General features: G+C 37.7%; 1 protein-coding gene across 6 annotated transcripts in view; it reads right to left on the bottom strand.

Annotated features, from left to right (window-relative positions):
• Positions 1-20,192, bottom strand: part of LOC129242568 (protein boule) — a 61,149-nt gene that overhangs the window by 34,962 nt on the left and 5,995 nt on the right. The window contains exons 1-2 of one of the 6 annotated variants that reach the window (XM_054879290.1): positions 10,036-10,149; positions 8,905-9,035 (exon numbers count right to left, since the gene is read on the bottom strand). The exons of 3 other annotated variants lie outside the window; for them this stretch is intronic. The gene's annotated coding sequence lies outside the window, so the exon portion shown is untranslated. Of the gene's footprint in view, positions 1-8,904; positions 9,036-10,035; positions 10,150-20,192 lie in introns of those variants that run through there. 2 more of the 6 variants (XM_054879292.1, XM_054879291.1) reach the window with 2 other exon arrangements.

Consider the following 20,192-nt stretch of genomic DNA (forward strand, 5'->3'; position numbering starts at 1 on the left):
CATGTCGTAACTGCCCCACTAGGAAAACTGAAAACAGTCAATACTGAGTGAGTTAAGAAAAACCAACCGCCAAATCATTCTTCACCACGACAATACGAGTTCTCACTTATGGGCTCACACCAGCGAGTTATTGAGTATTCAAAAGAACAAATTAATGGGTCATCCGCCTTAGGCACCTAATAATTTCTTTTTTTCCCCGAACGTCAAAGATAAAATGCGACGTCAACGTTTTTCAATGCCTGAAAAAGCTGTTACAGCCTTTAAAGAGCTCCTTTTAGAGGTATTCACTTCAGAGTAGTAAAAGTGCTTTGAAATAGGTTCAAGCGAATGCAGAAGTGTATTAACTTTCAAGTAGAACATTTTGGAAAACAATAAAGTCATTTTCGTTATTACTTTGCTTTCATCATTGAGCGCAAAATGTAAAAGACTACTTAGTTATAATTCACAGTTCGTGAAGCTCTTGAGTCAAATGAACCCTCACTCACAATGAAATGCACCTTATGTTTTACAGCGTTTCAAAAGAGATGAAAAAAAAAATCGACACATTCTACGACCAAAAATTACAATTTCAATTCCATTCGGGTAGACCAATCGTTGAAAATGTTATAAAATTTGACAAAAGTTATAGAAATCGTCTTTTCCATTATCCTCAAAATATTATTTGTTTGAAACTTTGGCTTCTTCTTACATTTTCCGTTTGAATTTGAAAAAATCTGTGCCATTTATTTGTGAATAAAAAATTAAAAGTGGCTAAATTAAGCTGTGCAATTTGAAGAAATTGAGCTGATGAAGGCGTAGGTTCATTCTATGATATTTCAAGTGTTTAATAGTGAAATAATTTGTGGCACTACCAACTTCTCTGAAAAATTATTATGTCATAGCCTTGAAGTAGGACTTAAAATAAATGTTAAAAAGCTATAAGTGCTTAAATATATAGGTATAATTTAGATTTATTTATTTAAACATTATATACATTAAGACACTAAGCTCAAGTCTTGCGTTTGTCGTATTCACGTTATTTATAGTGCTTTCTTCTTATCGATTTTATGCATTTAATTGCATCGCTTCATAAAATAATTAATTAAGATTTTTTATGCATTCGGAGAGTTATTTGTGCCAAATATGGTTTACTTATTTTACCATTTCGATAGTTTTTATTCATAATTTGGATATTTTATGTTAAGTGCGATGGATACCTCCAATTTTGGACAGTCTTCATACGAAGAAGTTATCATTATCAGAATTCGCAATTGTTTCTCTTTGTGTGAATTCAATTCACTTTGTGTAAATTCATGGGCATAGCTATTTCATAAATCTCAAAACATCACATTATTTTTGATAGTGTGCAATTCTGTAACCCAGTTTCTACAAATTATTAAATTACTAAAATATAAAAGCTTACCTCTAACTAACTAAAACTTAAGAGTTCAATACCACAGAAAAATCTTTCTTGGAATTGGAGATCTCATTAAAATCACGAAGAGCACGTTCAATTGGAACATTGCGAGCATAATTTGTATTGAACTTATTTAAATAGAAAGGAAGAGCATTGCGATTCTGGAGAATTCTGGGAGGTGTAAGATAATTAATACTTTGAAGTAGAAATACACAATCAATGTCTCCTTTAATAACACTGAAAACAACGAGAGAGCAAGAATCGATCTTCTAACTTCTAAGAACTTCAAGTTGATCAATAGCAAACGTGATGTGTAAGATGGAATAGGACCAAAAAATCTTACTGATCCTAGTGTGAGTATTAGTTAAACCGCGTTCATACAGGGCAACTTGTGTTGCTGCAACTCATTACTCGTGCTCTGTCAACACCCACTGCGTTCTCGTTCTTCTCAATGTTGTTGTTGACTGTAGACTAAAAACTGAACACGACGTGCAACACCAAAAGAGAATACGCAAAGTTGAAGCAATAAAAATTGCACTGAATGAACACGGTCTAATGAAGAGATATTTGGCAGCATCGAATATAGTGATTTATACCAGTTTTAGGGAGTATAACTCACATGCTTATGCTTTCATAAAGGCATTTTTCCGTCAAACGAGCAGAGAAATGGCAAATCGAAGCAGAGCGATTAGCTCGTCAGTCGCTCGAAACTTCTTTGTTCGAAATTTTCGTGCTTTCGAACAACTTGAGCAGCTAAATAAAAATTGCCACTTTTACTTGTCAGAATTTCTTTAGTTTTTCAACGATGCCACTGTGTGTAAATAATTTTTAATACTTTACAAAAAAAATGCTGACAAAAAAAGTCAAAATAATCAAAAGTATTGCTCGAATTACTTGAAAAAGCTCGATATACTCCAGCTCACGCTGGAGAGTCTTCAGTTACTGTCAAGTACTTTTTAAATCATAACTTAGCTGCCTTGGCTCTGCGTTCTTTCCATCAATGACGGTTATTGTGAACTAGCGGATCAGCTACAATTCACCAAGTAATTCAGGATTACCATTAAAAACCAATACCTTAACAACAATAGGAACCAATCCTGCGAGATCATTGTTTATTAACCCAACTAATTTACTCTTTGCTTTCAACACTGACGTTTCTGCAGAATAATTGAGGAGCATTCACTCATTGATTGGTGGTTTAGCCACGTAATTTCAAAAAATGACACCAAAAATTTCAAACTCATAAAACATTCGCTTGTTATCCACATGTTAACTAACATCAGCAACCGGAATTGAATCACCCTTTTTTAGATTAGGTAATACTCACACACACACTCGCCATACAACACAAAATACATACATATATACATAAGTAAAAAATATACATAAATACATGGTTCTCACTCTTTTCGCTCACGCTAGCAATCTAAAAATCGTGTGTAAGCGTAATTTGTAAAACAAAAGTAAACGAAAAAGCTATAAACACCAGAGTAGGATTTGAAGTACGCGCGAAGTTCAAATATTTTATTATTTTCAAAAAATTGAACGGAAAAATTCATAAGAAAGTGCATTGTTCCAGCAACTGCGAAAATAAACCAAGTGAAGCAAATTAGACTCTCTTGTGCGTATACTTAACTACTAACACAAATCCGACTACATAACGAATGCTCGTATATGTGGCGAAACGAGAGCACTGGGCAAAGATTTTCATTTATGATAACAGCATGTCAGGACTCCACAATTTAGTTGGCGAAATTCTCTCTTACCTTTTGGTAAGAGTAACAAGTTAACAAGAGTATGTTAATGTTGAATTGGAAAGGAAAATGAATGCAGCGAATATTTTAACTGTTATCAGTGCTACCTACAGGTATACATTTTATTTATTTATTTACAATGGAATATAATTAAAGACGATTATATTACTCAATTAATGCAACTAACTAACAATATAGGCCTTTTAAAAATTAATTAATATTTTAAAATATTTTACTAAGCACTTTATAACGAAATGATATTTAATAAACATAACGAAAATAAATAAAAAAAGTTATAAAATTCACCAATTGGCAGTAGTAGTATTCAGAGTATGGAACTCTTAGAACCACATATAATTGAATGTGGTATTCGTATGTATGTCCACACAAAACGTTCTTGTATGTATGTATGCATATAAGCGCTATTTACTGTTTCGTGTTTCTTTATTCCAATATACATACATATTGATTATGATTATGGGGCGAAGAAAAAATGGGGACGCGAATTTACTTTCGTTAGTGTAAATCACCTTCACAGCAATGTCCGCCTACACACAGTCAAGGCGTCACTAGAATAGTTATCTTTACAACCCTGACCTATACCAGCGTTACTATTACAGATTTGCGCTCTTGAAAGAAGCATTGGGAAGTTAGCAATTCTATGATGCGATTTCTGCTGAGTATTTGGCAATTGAATGAAAAAACTTTTTCCGTTAAAAAAATGCATAACAAAATAGTTTGTATTTATATTGTTTTAGACAAGTATGCAGAAATTACCGCTACTTTATCCTCGATGCTGTGGTATTTATGAACACTTCCTCATTAGTAGAAAATATGCCTTTATTACCTTCACCGATACTTTTACTTGTTTCTGGTATCAGAGCAAAGTATCAAACACTGAATAAATATCGGTAAAAAGTATTACGTATATTCAAGTAGCGAATAAAAAAGTATAATTGTAAAACTCAAACAATTTTTTCGCCAATTTTTATTATTGAGGTACAAAAACAAATTTCTCTAAAAATAATATTTGCCTGATGGGCGCTTTTTTTCTCTATAATCATATTTCTGCTTTAGAGAAAGGTCTTTCGACAACTATATACACACACAGGACGGAAAAGCAAGTATTATTTTACCCACTCCTCAAATGGTTTACTTTTAAATTAGGTAATTCACGATTAAGATAGCGATTCACTTCATCACTGTTACAAATTGACATTTATATGGCCTACTGTGACGTGACGGTATGATTTTATAATGAATTATAGTTACAGTGTTTCCTTATAATAAATACTGCAAAGCAATGATACCAAGTGCCAAACTCGAAAAATGCAACGAGGAAAGAAAAAATTACTTGCTTCGGAAAAAAGTATGAACTGTTTGCTTGCATGTACAGGTATTGAGGAAGCACTACTACCCTTACCCTGCCAAACAACTTTAAAGGTATTCCAGATATTTTGAGTGTATTTATAACACCCTTTGAAATTACTAATCTCAGATTTAATAAATATGTACATCTATCAACTCTTGAGCTCGTGAACAAAAACAACTTAGTATGTACTTTCACATATTATGTGATCTTGAAATCCTCTATGGGCAATAGCGGTCAACTGTCAAGAACAAAGGCGAACACCATAAATTGGAGGATCAGCTTATCCAAACACCTATTAAAGCACCTACGTTCAGAGTACCATATACATGCTAGAACTGCACATTTATAGTACAAAGTGGTATTGTTTCATCGGCTGATTGGTGCATGATTGTCAAAGTGAGAGTATTTGCATTTTCATTCTTTTTTCTTTGTTCAACTTAAATTTTACTTCATCTTATATGTATGTTTACGGCAATATATTGAGAAAATACAAAACACAAATTTATATTATTTAATATTATCGCTGAAAGTACTCCCCATGAACTGCAACGCATTTATGCCAGCATTTGATCGAACTCTCAAAACATTTTTGGAACTCTATTTTCGCTATAGCTATCAGAACTGTCGTCGATTTTTCCATTACATATTTTCGGCTGTTAAAACGGGTAAAAAGAGGTTTTTTTCGATCAATCATCAGAAAATTCATTCAGAAAATAATCGAAGGGAGCCATAACAGGTGAATTAGAAGGCTGTTGAATGGTATTCATTTCGTTCTTGGTCAAATATTCACAGATAATAATGGCACTGTGCGACGGCGCGTTATCATGCTGCAAAATCCACGAGTTGGTTTCACACAAATCCTTTCTTTTTTAGTGAATTGCTTCACGTAAACGTCTCATTACGCCCAAATAATAATTCTTATTAACTGTCCAACCTTCTGGCAAAAAATCGTAGCATACAATACCGTAGTAATCCAGAAAAAGCGTGAGTATCGCTTCCTTTTTTGACTCAAAACTACGTTTTTTTGGTCTCGGAGCTCTCTACTCTCTCGCTTGATGTCAGGAGTGCGTTAGGTTGGTTTCAGCCTTCGAAACCATTTTGACGATATTAACGCGGTTTTAACTTTTACAACTTTGCAGCAACACGGCGCAAACCCAAAACTAACTACAATATCCTGAAAGTATGCATAAGCAATGTTCAAGTCCTCTGTCAGTTCTCTTGTGGTTAATTTGGGATTATTGTATAATTATAATAATTCTTATTAACTGTCCAACCTTCTGGCAAAAAATCGTAGCATACAATACCGTAGTAATCCAGAAAAAGCGTGAGTATCGCTTCCTTTTTTGACTCAAAACTACGTTTTTTTGGTCTCGGAGCTCTCTACTCTCTCGCTTGATGTCAGGAGTGCGTTAGGTTGGTTTCAGCCTTCGAAACCATTTTGACGATATTAACGCGGTTTTAACTTTTACAACTTTGCAGCAACACGGCGCAAACCCAAAACTAACTACAATATCCTGAAAGTATGCATAAGCAATGTTCAAGTCCTCTGTCAGTTCTCTTGTGGTTAATTTGGGATTATTGATCAACTTTTCATCAGTTTTCGACGTCGTAGGCCTGCCACTACGTTCGTCATCCTTGATGGATCCATGATATCTTCTGAAGCACTCGTAAACGGCTGTTTTCTTTAGAGAACCATTACTGAAACACGGCTAGAGGTAGATCTACTAAATAAGGCTAAATGTTGCAAATGTCAAGCAATGGTAAATGATAGGAATGTTAATCACAGACGTTGCAACCTAACAAAAAAAAAATACAACATAACTCAAATCAGTAGACTTAGAACGTCATCTGGCAGTTGTTCTCCGAACTTCGTAATCATATGAATATGTACAAGGAATACTGCTGGAGTGACAGTCCTTGAACGGATATAAATCCGGGTAGCGTAGAACCAACTGTCGTGGGAGTATTTAATTAAGAGTTCAAATGTTACGGTTGATAAGTATTCTGACTCCGAAATAGCTATTCCAATATCATTCAAACATAGGGCGAGATAATGCACTAGGCACGACAATCGCCTCAATTTGATATGGAATGTTTATGCTGATACCACAAGGAAGGAGCGCAAGCGTGAATAAGACAAGCAACTTAAACGCCGTTAAGTTACGTCTACTGACTCTCAGAGCTACGGTAGTAATTTCTTATTAATTTTCAAACTTTAACTCTTTGATCTGCACCATAATGTAAATTTAAACCTTGAATGATGTGTTGGTATTGCCAGATCACACAAAAAAAATCAAATGTGAGTTTGTATTTAATTACAAAATTTGTATGCCCCAACTGAAACTCTATCTATTACAACTCTATCTATTTTCAAAGAATTTCATATTATATTTGTAAGGTTTATATTATAATACTTTTTTTTACAAAAAAAGTTAAATTTTGTCTAGCAATTTCAAGTATTGTTATTGATTTATAATAAAATAAAACATACAGAAATGTAGATTCTTTCAGGTTTCACTATTTTTAATCAAAACACGGCTCTTAACATATGAAAAATGCCGTCATTTAAATGTCGATCACGAGCACCTATACAGAGAATTAAGGGGGAAGTCTACTGTGACAAGGGAAAAAACAGGCTTATTTTCCGGATTTTATTTCTAACAAAATATTGCTCTTATCTTTATTATATATTTAAGTTTTTGAAAAAAAAATTTTAAGTCAAAATATTCAAAATGGCCGCTTTGGCACTTCTGCAAGCGCAGGTCCGCTTTTCTTAGGTGCCTAAACGGTGTACATGAAATCTTACGTTTCGATGATCTAAAACAAAAAAACAAAATATTGTTATCATATACATAGTATTGACTCTCGTCTGACGTAGGATTATGTCGATAAAAAATTTTGGCGTTGAAAAAAAAATTCTTGAAATTTTTTTCTTTTTTTTTGCCTAAAATTGATGTTACTATTGTTTATAACAATTTAACAAATAACGATATCAAAAAAATCCTATGTCAGACGAGAGACACTATTACAGAGAATATATAATTAAATTTTTAAGCTGATTCATTTATCAGAACTCGAGATATGTGTGTACACCGTATAGAAAAGCGGACCTGCGCTTGCAGAAGTGCAACAGCGGCCATTTTGAATATTTTGACTTAAATTTTTTTTTTCAAAAACTTAAATATATAATAAAGATAAGAGTTTAAATAGATTTTATGTACGAGCAATATTTTGTTAGAAATAAAATCCGGAAAATAAGCCTGTTTTTTCCCTTGTCACAGTAGACTTCCCCCTTAATGAGAACGTGAAAATATCGAGATAGGTTGTCCAGCAACACTTTTTGCTGCAGAAATATTTTCAACAGCAGGTCCACTTTTTGATCTGCCTGTCCATTTTCTATCCCAAACAAAACCAGTTTCTTGAAATTTGTTCACAAAGCTTTGAATTGTAGATTCATTCGGACGATTATTTTCACCAAAAAAGATCGGCAATTTTCATAATTTTAACACGGCAAATGTCAAAGAAGACATAAAAAAGTACTGTCTTGGAATTATTCACAACTGACGTCTACGTGTCACTTTTGAAAAACCCTTTACCTATGTGTGAACAGGTCAGATAAAGGTTGAAAATTGAACTTCTGGCATCTCTATAAAGCACTGATCAAGAATTTTGCAGATATGTACTATGTACAATTCGTTTACACCAAATACTCTCAACTTAATTTTTATAAAGGTGCAAAAGAAAAGAATCCACACAATGAAGGGTATGCCTAATATTTACGTAGAGAGATGCCACGAATACACAGAAAGGATGAAAATGCAATCGAATATAGAAAGTGCAAAAGCAACTGCAATTCATGTATGTATGTTTGTGTATATGTACGTATGTAATTGTTGCTTCCTATTTGTCTCATGACAATCTCAGTGTGAGCACTACTGGTGAGCTAACTCACCAACAGATTTTTAAATGCGACAAACTAAAAAATGAATAATCTCGAAAATGGCAATTTATTTATAAAACAGTACTACGTTACACTAACACCCCACGGACAGATCTTCAAGACTCACAATGTACATCGACACGCACATATACATACATGAGTACACATACTCACACCCAAACTGTAGACAGAATTCGAGCGCACTTCACACATGTGACGATCGACGGGGTTCGAGCGTTCGTTGGCCGTATATTATTATGTATTTTAATACTTTTATTTAATTTTCTTTCCTTTTGTACCTTAATGTATATATGTATATACTATGCACATATGTATGAATATACAAACCAAGGTGTTTTTAAATGTACCAAAAGAAATGCGATTTTTATGTGAAACTTAAAATAAATGCATTTATGAATGGCCTAAATGTATCTTATACTACCTTGTGAAATGTCTCCGTAAGATATACGTTGGCTATTGACCAATGACTCGGTTGAAAGCACGGTATCACTCGCGAAATGGGCGAAACCACTGAATCTCACTTTGTTTTGTTATAAAAGCAGAGCGCCCTTTCTAGATTTTTGTTTTTGCATTTAATTTTTTTTTTTTTTTTTTTTTTTTTTTGATAAAGTAGTACAGAAGTATTTGGTTATAATTTTAATGGATTAAATAAATTGTATCATTTGCCGATGATGACACATGATAATAACAATAACAACAACATTTTGGTTTGTATCATATTAATTTTAATATGTATGTTTGTATGTGAATAGGCGGCGCATTTGTTCCAGGTATATGACCATAAAATAGGTGCAGCTGCATTCGCAGATGCAACTGCATTATTATCTACATTTGTATGCTTTATCTATGTGAGCCTGAACATATGAATATGCAAAGCTCATCTTTGGCAATAGCCAAGTATTGACAATCAAGTACGCCTTGGCGCAGACGCCCAACAGAATTGGTATCTAGTACTCGTGTATAGTGCATAAGTATAACAATATTAAAACAAAAACACCATTTCGAATTTGCATAGTGGCGAAATTATGTTACTTGAATTTCATAACTTTTTGATTGACTCAAATTTTAAATGCGAATCGACTTTTAAGTGGAGAAAGTGGAGGATGTATAGTTCAGCTCGCTGATGTCAATGCGTAGGGTATTCATATTTATTTCGCTTCGTTCGGCGAAAAAATGTAGGATACATCCTCCTTTTGCGTTCCCTATATATATGTGTGCGCGTACATCCTTGCTCCCCCGCCTTCTCGCAAGTTACTACATACACTCTTGTTGTCCTCTTGGTATACACTACTAATCAGTATACACAAAATCCCATTAGGACTGTTCTGTCACATACACAATGTACAAAATAAAATAAAAAAACTATGTTTTTTGTTGGTAAACTTAACACATTTCGCGCAAACATCTAACGACTCGTAGAATTTTTTTAAATATTTTGTATGTATGTGTTATTTTGTTGTTATTGTTATTATTATTTGCCACAATTTGACTGTTGATTAGCAAAACAACAATATGTATATTTTATTTGGTGTGGCACATTATGTATTCATACTTTTTATTTCACTTTTTATTTTCTTATTTTTTTTATATATATTTTGTATATATTACTTTTGGCTACTAAAGCTAAGGCAAAATAATAACTAACAACAAACTGGCACAGAAGTGTTGCAATCGACAGTAGAACAACGACTCAATCGGGTAAGAGAATTCACGCAGCCAGCAACCAATCTAACCTGCCATGAGAGCTGGAGCAGAAGCAGCTAACAGACCACAAATTTCTATTTCTAGCTTTCACATGAATGTATCGCTTATGCTGCTCCCATGGCGAAAAACGGTATAGAGAGCGAGCGCCAAGAAAGGAAAGCAATTCTCTAACTATTATCTTACCGATGGAAAAGAACATTTTTACGCTCTCAACGAAATCCAACGTGTTTTTCGGTGGCGCTGCAATGCTTATTTTCACGAGACACTTTTCTAGCATGCCGCTACCGAGCGCCCATTACAATGAGAGCAAATACGTACGTACAAGCTATATATATATTTATATACAGATGTGTTTGCATGTATGTAAAGATTTCAGAATATAACAAGTTGAATATAGGCGGTATTGTTACATTATATGGGGGTCGCAAAAGCTGTATGTGTGTATGTACCTCTATGCCTGTATATAAGTACTTATGACTGAGTTTGACTTTTCCGCTAGCCAAAAGCTGGGACGAAATACCTATCAGTGTAGGAGGCGCAAGTAAAATGCCAAATTGTTGTTTTTATTTCACTTTGCATGAAAACAATGATTGAAATCAATGACAGTATAAGAAGAATATTACATATAGAGTTGTGTGTACACATGCATTTTTATAAATATCAGTCTATATATGTACATATATTTAGTACAAAACCGCGTAACTAACATTTGTGCCAAAAATGAAACTTGCTCAATGGAAGCTCCTGGCATCAAGCCTTATCCATTCATATCAAAATATCGATACTCGTATGTGGGTAAAACTGGCCTAAATGGGTTTGTTTTATAAAAGAGAATCGTTTTAAAATAAGACAGTTAATACTCTCTCCCACACATACGCGGTTTTGCATTATCTCGATACGCGGTTTTGTACTTTAAACGCTGATATACTTGTACAATACTAATTTCCAACTGCCCTTGTGAGTATTAGAATATACCTAAAACTCCTGACCCAGTGATAGCGTTATAAATTCACTTTTCATAGTGACTATGGAGATGAAAATGCAAATGAGTAAGTTCTTACAAGAGTGCCAATGAGTTGGTTGCGATGAACAGCAATACAAATGCATAGTACATACGTATCTACGTACATACATATGTAAGTCAAGTGTAATAGGTTGCATTTTACTCTAATGCGTACTGGGTCTGCACTGTTACTTACTAACGTGTTGAAAAACAAAAAAATCACTTTTCCACGTGCGTACATATAGTAAATACACCGATTTATAGTACATACATGTGTTCGATTATATTAGCCAGAGTTCTATGTAGCTTTACGTTATATTAACCTACTATCAAATTACTACGACGCTCTTAATATCTTAACATCTACAGAGAGTTATAAGTGATTGTAACATGCAAGTATCTCAGGGAAATAAGTACGCATATGTATGTAAGTGCATCAAATTAATTTAAAATAAACCTACTGGAAATTACATCAAGCATTTCAGTATAATTTATAAATGAAAAAATAAAGCAACTCAATTTCAATATGCTTAAATATGATATACAAAAAATTAACATTAGCACTTCTAAGAAAATAGGTATATTTACATAACGATATATTCTAAATTTTCATTAACTCTTTAACGGCGGCCGCCGTAGCCGAATGGGTTGGTGCGTGACTACCATTCGGATTTCAGGGGGAACGTAGGTTCGAATCTCGGTGAAAGACCAAAATGAAGGCAATGACAAACCTCCGAGTGTATTTCTGCCATGAAAAAGCTCCTCATAAAAAAATATCTACCGTTCAGTCAGCTTAAAACCGTAGATCCTTCCATTTGTGGAACAACATCAAGATGCACGCCACAAATAGGAGGAGGAGCTCGGCCAAACACCCAAGAAGGGAGTACCCGACAATTATATATATATATAATATATATTAGGCCGGGTCGATTTGTGGGGAGGCAAAAAACTCGCCCATTGCTCTGTGAAAATCGTATTCTAGGGATCAAAATAAGAAACTTTGCCGAAGGAACCATACCTCTAAAACGAATTCTGATGTCCCATAATTTGGGTCGAACTTTTAGTTTCTTTTCTATAACTCACTTAAATTAATTTTTTCATTTACATATGTTCTGACTAAATAAATTTCTTAAGAGAAAAAATAGATATTATTATAAATAAATAATAAATATTATTATAAATAACTAATAAATATTATTATAAATAAATAAAAATAAAGAAAGCTGATTTTTTCATATAAAGGCCAAAAATGGTGATATTTTTAAATTGGGGGACATCAGAATTCGTTTTAGAGGTATGGTTCCTTCGGCAAAGTTTCTTATTTTGATCCCTAGAATACGATTTTCACAGAGCAATGAGCGATTTTTAAATCGACCCGCCCTAACTAATTTATTCTTCAATAGATTTTATGTCCGGGCTGATCGTTGGCCACTGCAAAAGCGGTATGTTTTTTTATGAAACGCAGCTTTTTAGAGCGCACGGTCTGAATTGAAGCTTTGTTCTGCTGGAAGATCTAGGAATCTTCGGAAACGTTCCCAGTAAATTCAACTAGTATATAATCCAACAGATTCCGTAATACCCACTAGGATGGCCCAACAAATTTTTTTCTAAATGCTACACCCTAATTTTGCTCTACGATTTTCGGACAAGAACTTGATGAACTCTTCTTCCGGATATGTTGTGATCTAAATGAGTCTCTATCTTACGGCAAAACATTTTTTTTGTTCAACTGCTAGACGCCGTATTCCGCACTTACACCGTTCAATCATATTAGACGGTTTTTGTAGCAGCCTAAACATTCCCCGTATATAGTTGTGTTGTAGCAGCATAAACATTCCCCATACTTACATACGGGAAATACAGCTGGGGTGACAGTCCTTGGCCGGATATAAATCCGGGTCGTTTCGGTAACGTAGAACCGACTGTCGTGGAAACACCCCGTATATAGTATGTGCGAATACTGTCACTTCAGTTCTTGGCCGGAGATAAATCCGGGTCGTTCCGGTAACGTAGAACTTAGTACTACAAGTTTTATTTCTATGTCGATTCACTTTCACAGCTATGTGTATGGAATTTTTGTTTACCAGCTTCACTTTAGACTCGTGCTCCCCTTCCAATAAATGTGTAACACATGGATATTCTAACCTAAAACCCACTAACTAAGAACCCGCGTTATGCATATATTACAGATTATAACTATCATCACTTTGCTTTATTTAACTTGCTTAGACTTTACTACTTCAGGAGGATGGTTCCATGTGTAGAAGTCCACGCAAGTGGGGAAAGTTACTGATCGCCATTCACTTGGGAATGGCCAGGACGATTCTTCTGCATATGGTTCAAGCAGCTCACAACGGCCGGGATTAGCCCACGTATCCTCTGGGTAGCTTCCGAACATCCGTTCGGGAGTGAGCTAACGTGAGAAGGCGAAACATTCCAGGATACCTGGTTGTGCGTTGGGTTTGGGACCCGCCACTTAAAAATCGCCCCCAATGAAAAGTTTTAAAAAGCCTCGGATGAGACCTCCCTATACTGATGACGACCCCTGCAAACGAACTAAGGATTATGATTTGAGGGCATGCACCTGGAATGTCCGGTCCCTTAATGGGGAAGGTGCCTCTGCCCGGCTGGTTGATGTCCTCGTGAGAGTAAAGGCTGACATCACTGCCATCCAAGAGATGCGATGGACGGGGCAAGGAAAGAAAACCATGGGACCTTGCGACGTCTACTACAGCTGCCATGTAAAGGAGCGCAAATTCGGTGTCGGATTTGTTGTGGGAGAGAGACTTCGTCGCCAAGTACTGTCGTTCACTCCGGTGGACGAGCGTCTCGCAACAATCCGCATCAAAGCCCGTTTCTTCAACATATCGCTAATTTGCGCCCACGCCCCGACGGAAGAGAAGGACGATGCGACCAAAGATTCCTTCTATGAGCGCCTGGAACGTTCCTATGAGCGCTGCCCCCGCCACGACATAAAAATCGTGCTTGGCGACTTCAACGCCAGGGTGGGCAAGGAGGGAATTTTTGGTCCCACAGTCGGAAAATTCAGCCTGCACAACGAAACATCCGGTAACGGACAGAGGCTGATCGACTTCGCCGGGGCCCGAAACATGGTAGTCTGCAGCACCAGATTCCAGCATAAGAAGATTCACCAAGCCACCTGGCTGTCTCCTGATCGAAAAACGCGAAACCAGATCGATCATGTTGTGATAGATGGAAGACACGCTTCTAGTGTATTAGATGTACGTACGATCCGAGGACCCAACATCGACTCGGATCATTACCTTGTTGCAGCCAAACTGCGCACCCGCCTGTGTGCAGCAAAAAACGTACATCTACCTACGCAAAGAATGTTCGACATCGAAAAGCTGCAATCACAACAGACAGCCAGAAGATTCGCCACTCGACTCTCACTCCTGCTCTCGGAGAGCACTGCCCAACAACCCGGCATGCGCGAGCAATGGAGCAACATTTCTCGTTCCCTACGTACCGCCGCCGAAGAAGAAATCGGATTCCGGCGAGCCCGAAAAAACAATTGGTACGACGAGGAATGTCATGCTGCCGCAGAAAGAAAGGATGCCGCCTATAGAGCCACGCTGCGATCGGGCGCAACGCGAGCCATGTGGGATCGCTACAGAGAGCTGAAAAAGGAAGAGAGACGTATTATCCGAAAGAAGAAACGAGAGGCCGAAATACGTGAGTGCGAAGAGCTTGAGATGCTGGCCAACAGGAACAACGCCCGAAAATTCTACCAGAAAGTTCGGCGGCTTACAGAAGGTTTCAAGACCGGGGCGTTTTCCTGTAAGAACAAAGACGGCGAACTGGTGACTGACGTACAGAGCAATCTTAGATTATGGAGGGAACACTTCTCGAACCTATTAAACAGTGACAGCTGCGCATGTCACCGAGAAAGTGAAGATCCCGATACCTCAATCGTTGACGACGGAATTGTCGTTCCGCTACCCGATCATGACGAGGTGAGAATAGCGATAACGCGGCTAAAGAACAACAAAGCCGCGGGCGCCGACGGACTGCCGGCTGAGCTATTCAAACATGGCGGCGAGGAGCTGGTAAGGTGCATGCATCAGCTCCTATGCAAAATATGGTCGGATGAAAGCATGCCTGCCGATTGGAATTTAAGTGTGCTCTGCCCAATCCATAAGAAGGGCGATCCTGCAATTTGTGCCAATTACCGCGGGATTAGTCTTCTAAATATCGCCTATAAGGTTCTAGCGAGCGTATTGTGTGAAAGGCTGAAGCCCACCGTCAACCAACTGATTGGACCTTATCAGTGTGGCTTCAGACCTGGAAAGTCTACCATCGACCAAATATTCACAATACGCCAAATCTTGGAAAAGACCCATGAAAGAAGAATCGACACACACCATCTTTTCGTCGACTTCAAAGCTGCATTCGACAGTACGGAAAGGAGTTACCTGTATGCCGCGATGTCTGAATTTGGTATCCCCGCAAAACTAATACGGCTATGTAGGATGACGTTGCTCAACACCAGCAGCGCCGTCAGAATTGGGAAGGACCTCTCCGAGCCGTTTGATACCAAACGAGGTTTCAGACAGGGTGACTCGCTGTCGTGTGACTTCTTTAACCTGATGTTGGAGAGCATCGTACGAGCCGCAGAACTTAATCGCTCAGGCACAATTTTTTATAAGAGCGTACAATTGTTGGCGTATGCCGATGATATTGACATCATCGGCCTTAACAACCGCGCTGTTAGTTCTGCCTTCTCCAAACTGGATAAAGAGGCAAAGCGAATGGGTTTGGTGGTGAACGAGGACAAAACGAAGTACCTCCTGTCTTCAAACAAACAGTCGGCGCACTCGCGTATCGGCACCCACGTCACTGTAGACAGTTATAATTTCGAGGTTGTAAAAGACTTCGTCTATTTAGGAACCAGCATTAACACCGATAACAATGTCAGCCTTGAAATCCAACGTAGAATCTCTCTTGCCAACAAGTGCTACTTTGGACTAAGTAGGCAACTGAGCAGTAAAGTCCTCTCTCGTCGAACAAAACTAACACTCTACAAGACTCTCATCATGCCCGTCCTTACGTATGGCGCAGAAGCTTGGACGATGACAACATCCGATGAAGCGACGCTTGGAGTGTTTGAGAGAAAGATTCTGCGCAAGATTTTTGGACCTTTGCACGTTGGCAACGGCGAATATCGCAGACGATGGAACGATGAGCTGTATGAGCTTTACGACGACATAGACATAGCACAGCGAATAAAGATCCAGCGGCTACGTTGGCTGGGTCATGTCGTCCGAATGGATACAAACGCTCCGGCACTGAAAGTATTCGATGCGGTACCAGCTGGTGGTAGTAGAGGAAGAGGAAGGCCTCCTCTGCGTTGGAAAGATCAGGTGGAGAAGGACTTGGCTTCACTTGGTGTGTCCAATTGGCGCCGGTTAGCACGAGAAAGAAACGACTGGCGCGCTTTGTTAAACTCGGCCAAAATCGCGTAAGCGGTTATAGCGCCAATTAAGAAGAAGAAGACTTTACTACACCCGAACCTCTGATCGCACATACATAAACTAATTGCCTAAGCAAAACATGGATCCGATTTCGAATGGATGACAATAGCACTACGGGTGAAAGTTAAAGAAAAATTTTGCTTTTGGAAGTAAATCAGAACATTTAACAAAAATTGATACTGATTTTAAGAGAAAAGAAATTGGTTAAAAAAAAAATGAACATATTCTTCACTCCCCGAGGCACATATGTGGGTTGGAGAATAAGTTCATAGCGTTTTTTATATTTTCTTTTATTTTACAATGATTTGTTTGCTGTTTGGCAAAAGGTAAGTATTCATTCGAGAGAACTCTTTCTGATCTGCAAAACTATGTTAATCGTATTTTTGAGTTATTTAATTTTTTTTTAGTTTTGAGGCTTAGAAATGGAATACCCAGGAGGCAAAAATCAATATTTTCGACACCTGCTCTTCTTTGCTTTTCAGAAATAGCGACTTTGACGTCGATGACACGTCCCCCAGCGGAAGATCTTCTGAATTCGATGAAGGACGTCTCAAATCACTTTTGAAGAAAAACGGCCACCAAACTAGTTGTGAATTGGCGGAAAAAATTAGCTGCGATCATAAAACGATTCTCAATTACCTTCATTCGATGGGATTTATCGACAAATTGGGATCCTGGGCGCCTCACGAGCTCAACGAAAAAAAAAAACAAAGAAAGTCGCCTTCAAATTGCTTTTCAGCATCTCGCCTGCCATCGAGCAACACGCGGTCATAAATAGCGCTTTTTGTACAGTGGTGGCTCAAGGAGATATGCCAAAGCCGAGAGTCAAGCCGAATCTTCATCCAAAGATGTGTTTGGTGGGTCTGGGAGGGCATGATGCACTCGGAAACGCTCGAAAAGAATGCCACGGTCAACAAGGAGCTCTAAATTGCCCAGCTACATCATGTGAATTTTCCGATTGGAAAGACCTCATCGACATGGTCAAACCGACATCGTCAAAGCCGCACTCCAAGAACTCGAATGGGAGCTCCTTCAGGATCCACCATATTCTCCAGACCTTGCACCGACCGATTACCATATTTTGCGCTCCCTATCAAACCATATGATAACAAAGTAGTAGAAAAGTAGGTGAAGTAGAAAATCCAGGTGGTAGTGGAAGGCCAATTATCGCCAAAATGTTAAAAGAAGCTGCTATTACAGAATTCCATCCTCAAACTGTGCGAAATATTTTACATTCCCTTGATTTTATGGTATATACACCTCGTAACAAGCCATATTTATCAACGAAAAATATTGAAAAAAATCTATTATTTTTGCAAATGGTTTAAAACTTTTTTATGGTCGATCTTTTTTATGGTCCTGGGCGATGTACGGCTACTAACTTCGCCGGTTATCTTCGATTATTTCTGTGATTTTAACGACATTTTCTTTAACATCAAAAATGCCTGAACGGAATCGACGAAACCAAACTTGCACTAATTAGCTGTTACAGTATCGGCACCATAAATACCATTCACAATTTCAGCGGTCTGGTTTGCAAACTAATATATCCACTGCGATATTGACTTTTTGGATACTATAATTTTTACAGATGCATCCAAGTTTAATTTATTAGGTCTGAAGGGTGCCGGTTTGTGTGGCGCAAGGAAAGTCAAGTGCTGAATAACAAATATCTGAATAAGACGGTAAAACACAGTGGAGGCAGCGTCGCGGCGAGGGGTGCAATAGGCACACAAGGCGTAGATAATTTTTCCTTCATCGATGGAAAAATTAACAATACCCAGCATTAAAAAAAATAATTTGGCTTCTTCTGCTACAAAATTGAATATTAATGGTGATTATTATGTTGCGCCAACGAAGGAGCTCAATATGAAGACATCTGACCTCAGGTTCCGTAAAGTGCACAGCAACATCACAGCACTTAACGCCATAAACACACGGATAAACCACGAGCTTTACCAGACCAAGATAAAGCAAAAGGTTCCGCAGGGTGTTTTCTTCCTTGCTTTTCAACTTCTCTATCTCGAAGCTTCTTCAAACGTCAAAGGGAGTTTCATTAATCGTACTTAGACGATTGTTCGACATTGGCGGCCGGTATTGACAGCAATGGATTGTGTATAAAAGTGAACAACTATCCCTCCATACTTGTACGCTTCATCACTGCAAGGAACTTCCAAGTCGCTAGCCGATAGCACTTGCGATAAAGACAAAGAAATATTGCTGGTGGCATTTAGGACGATTGACCAGTCGATTCTGAATTATGCAGACCCATTTGGTGGCACGCAATGGACGAAGTTTCAAACTTGTCAAAATACTGATATTAAGATGTCTCTTTTACAACATCTACACAGCGAGACTATCAAGCTCCCAGTTGTAGAGCATAATATGATGTTCAGCAAGTAATCTCTGCTATTAGGAACCACCTCCGCAGGCACTTGAGAACGGGGCAGAAGTTGCTACTCTGCAGCGCCGCCTGGTGGCGAGTGGCAGCAATGAGCATATTGTACAAACCTTCTCCGTGGAAAAATACATATCTTCTATCTATCTATATATATAAAAATTCAGCCGTTTTTCGCGTTGTAATGAACTTTACGGAGAATGGCTCAACCGATTTTAACCAAACTTTGCCACATTGAAGAGACACATGTAGAGAAGGTTTCTGTTTTGAAATTTTGAGAATCGGATACCAGGGTCTCGAGAAATAGGCAAAAACGTGGACCCGGGTAACCCTAGGATGTGTTTGTACAATATGGGTAGCAAATGGAAGCTGTTGATGATTTCTATAGTATAGAGTATTTTTCATACCGTTCCGTGACTAGGACTCGAGATATAGGCCAAAACGTGGATCCGGGTAACCCTAGGATGTGTTTGTACAATATGGGTAGCAAATGGAAGCTGCTGATGATTGCTATAGTACAGAGTATTTTTGATGCCGCTCCGTGACTAGGGTCTCGAGATATCGGTACCAAAATTAAACACAAAACAAAGGCAGGCATATGACACAATTATAGACAATGTTGCAAATGAAAGAGGAGGAATATTCTTCTTAGATGCCCCAGGTGGGACTGGAAAAACGATTTTTGTCGTTAATTTTTGCCACCATTCGATCACAGAATAATATTGCATTAGCTTTGGCATCATCTGGAATAGCGGCAACTTTATTGGACGGCGGTCGCACTGCACATTCTGCATTAAAGTTACCATTAAATATGCAAGTAAATGAAGAACCAACTTGCAACATTTCTAAAAATTCTGGAATGGGAAAGGTTTTACAAACATGTAAAATTTTTGTATGGGATGAATGTACGATGGCTCATAAAAAATCACTGGAAGCCTTAAATAGAACACTGAAAGATTTTCGAAATAACACAAACAAATTTGGTGGTGCACTAATTCTATTGGCCGGTGATTTCCGACAAACTTTCATGTTATTCCCAAATCAACAGCAGCTGATGAATTGAGAGCGTGCCTTAAATCTTCTAATCTGTGGAGATATGTTCAAAAACT

This window comes from Anastrepha obliqua, chromosome 3, assembly GCF_027943255.1.
Source record: "Anastrepha obliqua isolate idAnaObli1 chromosome 3, idAnaObli1_1.0, whole genome shotgun sequence".
NCBI lineage: Eukaryota > Metazoa > Arthropoda > Insecta > Diptera > Tephritidae > Anastrepha > Anastrepha obliqua.